At 38.9% G+C, this 5191-nt stretch overlaps 1 pseudogene; it reads right to left on the bottom strand.

Annotated features, from left to right (window-relative positions):
- Positions 1–1831: 1831 nt before the first annotated feature.
- LOC111175808 (ski-like protein pseudogene) lies at positions 1832–4487 on the bottom strand (annotated as a pseudogene).
- Positions 4488–5191: the final 704 nt, after the last annotated feature.

The following is a 5191-nucleotide window of genomic DNA, read 5'->3' as shown; positions in this document are numbered from 1 at the left end:
GCCCTAAGAACACCATGTTCTTTTTTTTTTTTTTTTTTTCTTGTGCCACCCAGCTTTCAGGTTCTTAGTTCCCTGCCCAGGGATTGCACTCCGGGAAGTGTGGAGTCCTAACGACTGGATCACCACGGAATTCCCGGAACACCATGTTCTCTGAGCCATCGCCAAAACCCCTGCTGGCCAGACCCTCCTGGCTACTATTCTAACATTAAGCCCCACCGTTCTTCTGATGGTGAAGTACAGCCACCTGGTCTCTGCTAATCTGAGTTGTTATCCTCATTGCTACTAGGGAGCCCATCTCCTACCATCAGTCCTGACTTAGAGACCACAGCTGCTGCAAGATTCTCAATGATGCCGGTAATTTCCCTACCTAGTGCATTCTTTGTTGTCTTGGTAAATGGAGTGTCCTCCAAGCTTTCCAAAAAACACGATTGACTGGTGGATTTTTCAGTCTTAGATAATAAACCCATTATTGCAGGCCCACTTCATTGAGCCTTTTGATTCCTTTTACTATGGCAGTTCTGGCATCTCTATTTATTTAATGTGTGGCTATCACTTTTTTCAAGTTTTAAAAAGCCATTCCAGCAGTGTATAGAACCATCTCTTAGGGGTCCTTGCTGAGTGTTAAATCCTGTGTCACAACAGAGAGCCCTGATATTGATGAACTCTCCCTTATCCAGCTTTAAATTCCCACCTCCATTTATCCAGCCCTCAGGCATCCTTTCCTGGTACTTGCCATTACGTGTAAGTCAGGTGCTATAGCTATTTGGGGATATAATATTGCCTGCTTGGGCCATTTGATCCTACTTATGAGTCTGGTGGCCATGAGGAGAAATCAGAGCAGATCCTGAGGAGGACTTACATTGTCTTATAAGGTACGTACAAAATGGGGAGGTATGGGCCTTTATCTTCCCACCTAGGCCAGAGGGGCACTTCTATAGGCTCAGAGGATTCAGAGGAGTCTTGGGATTCAAGCATTTCAAATGAATCTACCTAGATATCTTCACCCCAAATCTCAAGGTCCTACTTCTTCCCCATCAGGACCCAACTCTTATGAGGAAACTTTCCTACACTGAGAATTCAGCCTTTTCTAAAATTCTTCCTTTCTTAAATTTCTGCTTGATAATTATCTCTGATTACTGGCTGCAAGAGATGAGGGTCTCTTTAAATACTAACAGTGAGGTCCTTTGTTTTAAATTGTTGATTAATAGATCTTAGGTCATTTTCTTTTACCAGTCTTTCATCAGACCCAGCATCAGTCACCCACTTCCACAATCCTTATAGTTGCTATTTCCCATATATTTTTCTTTTTTTTAACCTTCAAAGTGTTTAATGTTTTACAATTTAAAGGAAAAATCCATTAAGGAAAACAAATCCATTACATAAATATCAGTAAGACCCACAACTACATAGAGAAACTGTACAGGAGGATTATGGATTGTATAGAAACTGATGTACATCAGTGGTATCAGTTTTTCTCAAGTACATTAATATTTTCACACCACTATTAACAACATAAAAGTTCAAAAATTATTACATTTTATTCCCTCTTCTAAAGTTGCTACATAAAAATTTTTTTCTAAATATAACCACATTTAAACAAAATCTAATTATAACTGCTTCTTGTGTTTAGCAGCAGTGTATAAGAAAGCATGTTATCCTTCCCCATGGGGTGTGCTATAACCTAATCAATGAAATTCCTCTACTGACAAAATGTCTCTTAGGAGACATTAAATAGAAGAGAACTGGTGGAAATTCATTCCACAATATGAACAAAATTAAAGCAAATTTTGATTATAATAATGAGTATACTATATTAACTTAGAAATGAGATTGTGTTCATGAAAAAAAAATGGAGATTCAACTCCTTGAGTAGCTCTATATATGAGCTATGAAGCCACAATTGTATCTAAAATTGAATCTGAAATATGGATAACAAAGTTGATCAAAACTATTTTCCATCACACAATGCAGCTTTTAAAAAGTATGCAACTGCTAAATTGCATTGGAAATATAGGCAGATTATCTAATAGTTGAAACGATAAAGTACTGTTACTGAACTGGTTGAAAAAAAAGTACAAAGAAACATACATTTTCATTCATTTGGAAAATGTAAAACTTTATATACTAATATATAATCTCTTCACTTTCTCTGATCTACAAATGGATACAATGCCTAGTTATTTTCATGCAGATAAACTGTTCAGAATTCAATTACCAAAGCAAACAAACAAAAATAGACCCTGTTGGGAACACACAGATGAATCTCTTTAAAGGTTTCTATTCTTTAGCAGTTTTTGATGATTTCAAAATTTGCAGCTTTAGCTCTTTTATCATCATCTCTAACTTCTGTCTTGCCTCCCGTTCCTGTCTGAGTTCATCTTGGAGTTCTTGCCTATCAGCCTCAGCATGGTCCAATCTCTGTCTCAGTTCTGCCAGCTGTGCTGCATATTCAGCTTCTTTATCTTTTTCTAAATTTGAGTCACAGGTACATTTTTGTTTCATTGCCTGCTCTAATTTTATGTCTAAATCTGTTCAACATAAAATTCTTCCACTGTTTGAGCACGTTCATTCTGCAAAGATTCAAGCTCTTTCTGTAAATTCTGCTATTCTTCAGGGAGTTCCTTCACAGCTTTTGAGCTACTCAACATTTCAACTTCCATCTGAAGTTGTTGCTTCTGCAAAATTGAGTTCAGTTTTTCCTGTTGTTTTACATAAGTTCTCATTACTTCTTCCATGATTTTTCCGTTATCATCCTCACAAATGACATCTTTGACAAGAAGTGGAGATGAAGCTGCAGCATCACAGTCAGTTCCCACCTTACTTGTGTCTCTGGCTAAGTTGCAAGTGGTAGACTCAGGTTTCCTTTTGCTTGTAGAATTATTTGAAACTGATGGATCTAAGTGGCTATATAATTCTCTACTTGTTTTTAGATCCATTTTCTCCTGTTCCTCTAGTGAGACATCTAGATAAGACACTGTTTTTTGGTGTTTCCCACTGCTGTGAGGCTTCTCTGAATGTCTTAGTATAGATCTACTTGCCTCTGTCTTTGTGACCTCTTTAGGCTAGGATACAGCCAAAGTAAGCCACACATTTGGGGCAACCGCTTTATCACACATGTATAAGTAGTAGCTAGGGTGTAGAAATGAATGTGTCTGAGAAACATGGTCACCTTCCTGCTTTATAACTGGATACCGTGACTATAATTCCACTCCTGGTGGTGTATCTATCTTGGATTGAGTCCTCTTCCCATTTCTCATGCTAAATTTCTCCTTCATTTCTTCTAAAATTATCTTCAGTTTCTTTTCTTCAGGTGTCCCTAAGTATTTTTGGTTCACGTGAAAATAGCAATGCCATTTGGCTGATTCAAAGCCCCAGTGGCAAGTCCTTTTGTCGGGTGATCTGTGAGAATGCATCACAAATGTCTGGGGCGCAAGCATTCCACAGTACTCCAGACGCTGAATACATGGAGCATCTGGCTGAACATAAAACTGGGGTGCAAATAAATCCTGACATTTGCCTAAGCATTCATGTTCCACTTCAAAGGCACTGCCAGTTACCTTCAACTGAGCCAATGAGTTTTTAGCAGGAAGTATACTACCATTTTGAGGAAAAGCATGTGGCCGCAATAAAGCATTACACAGCCTTTGTGCATCAGTTAATGTGATCAGCCCACAGGACGGGGCATTAAGTGGAAGTATTCCCAGGACCTTTAAGATATGAAGATGGTCTGATGTACACCTTGAACAATAGATGTACAATTCATCACATACTGTATTTATTTGTTGGAGTGAAAATTCTCGGAGAACAGAATTTAGGGCTTGGGGCAAACAGTCTCTTTTCTTCTCCAACGTGAAAACAAGAAATAGACTCCCCTTCCAACAAAGTCTGGGTGAGTTCTGTGGAGCTATCAGAAGGGATGAGCAGTGGACCAGGAAGAACCTGAGGAGATGGAAGAGGCAGAAATACAGTAGGTGACATGCTTTCTTGGGAATACTGAGTGGAAAATGCTGCTGGTCCACCCAGAGAGCTCTGACTACTGAAATGGAATTGTGCCAAAGTGTGTTTCAAACTGGGATTTAAATGTAAAGGTTCAGGCACAGAGGCACAGGTTCTCTTGACATGCTCTTCATCAATTTCCATTGGCGCTTCATAGTCATCCAAGTGTTCCTTCTTTACTGTTGGCATCTTGTTTATCGTCATTTTTCCATTTGTGTGAATGTCTATCATCATTTTTTTCACTGGAGGGCTGCCATCATCTTCCATCCCGTTCAGTTTTTTATTTGAGCCCTGAACCAAGGAAAAATTTGTCTGTAGGTTTTCCATTGCTAAAAACTATTGTGTTAAATAAGTCTGAGATTTGCGTTGTTATTTAGTTACTTATTTGAGGAGAGAAAAGCAATGTATACCAATACTTATGGTAACTTACTCTCACAGAAAATTTAAATTTCCAAAGAGACATCTCCCTAAATTAGTCAATAGATTTTGCAACTTTGTTTTGGTTCTGCTTGTACTCTAGTGTAATTTCACTGCAAGTGCTATAAAATTTCTTATTTTATGTCTAAAAGCAAATAATTTTAAGAGGCACACATCCGAGGAAGCCTTTATTTTCTTAAATTCTTCATATATATGTATTAAAATAAAGTTACCAGTTCTCTGAACTCAGGATGTCCAAGTTCAACACAACAGTTTGGTTTGGCTTTAAGCACAACATGTGAAAAGTTTATGCAATTACTTGTGTCAGTATTATGCACCTGAATTTAGTATTTGGTACCAAGGACACCAAAAAAGGAGAGAAAAAAGTATCTTCTCTAAAAATGATGATCTGTTGGTCTGTGTAGACAAAATGAAGGTTTGTATAAGTCCTCACACCAGTAAGAAGAGCTTCTGACTCCACTTGAACTTGTACAATTAAAAACGAAACCTAAAGAAAAATTGCCCAGTTATCTTCAAGGATTACTGTTCATTTTTCTTTTAATTAATCTTAAAACAAACCCAAAGGGTTAAGGACCAAGGCCACTAGCCAACGTACTGATTTCGCCCCCTATGGGAACACCTCAGCCAACGCAGCCCAAGGAAGAGGGCAGGAGGCGAGACCTAGAATGGGGGAGCCCCCAAACCCTGAAATCCTCGGCCCACGCAAAGCCACCCACCCACCTCAAACCCGAGGCGGCGGCGGGCGGGGGGGGTGGCC

The sequence above is a fragment of the Delphinapterus leucas genome, chromosome 1 (assembly GCF_059928025.1).
Source record: "Delphinapterus leucas isolate spDelLeu-1000000601 "Yukka" chromosome 1, BTC_Dleu_Yukka2, whole genome shotgun sequence".
Lineage (NCBI taxonomy): Eukaryota > Metazoa > Chordata > Mammalia > Artiodactyla > Monodontidae > Delphinapterus > Delphinapterus leucas.
The sequence above is the reverse complement of the archived record's forward strand: the minus strand, read 5'-3'. Positions and strand labels throughout refer to the sequence as shown.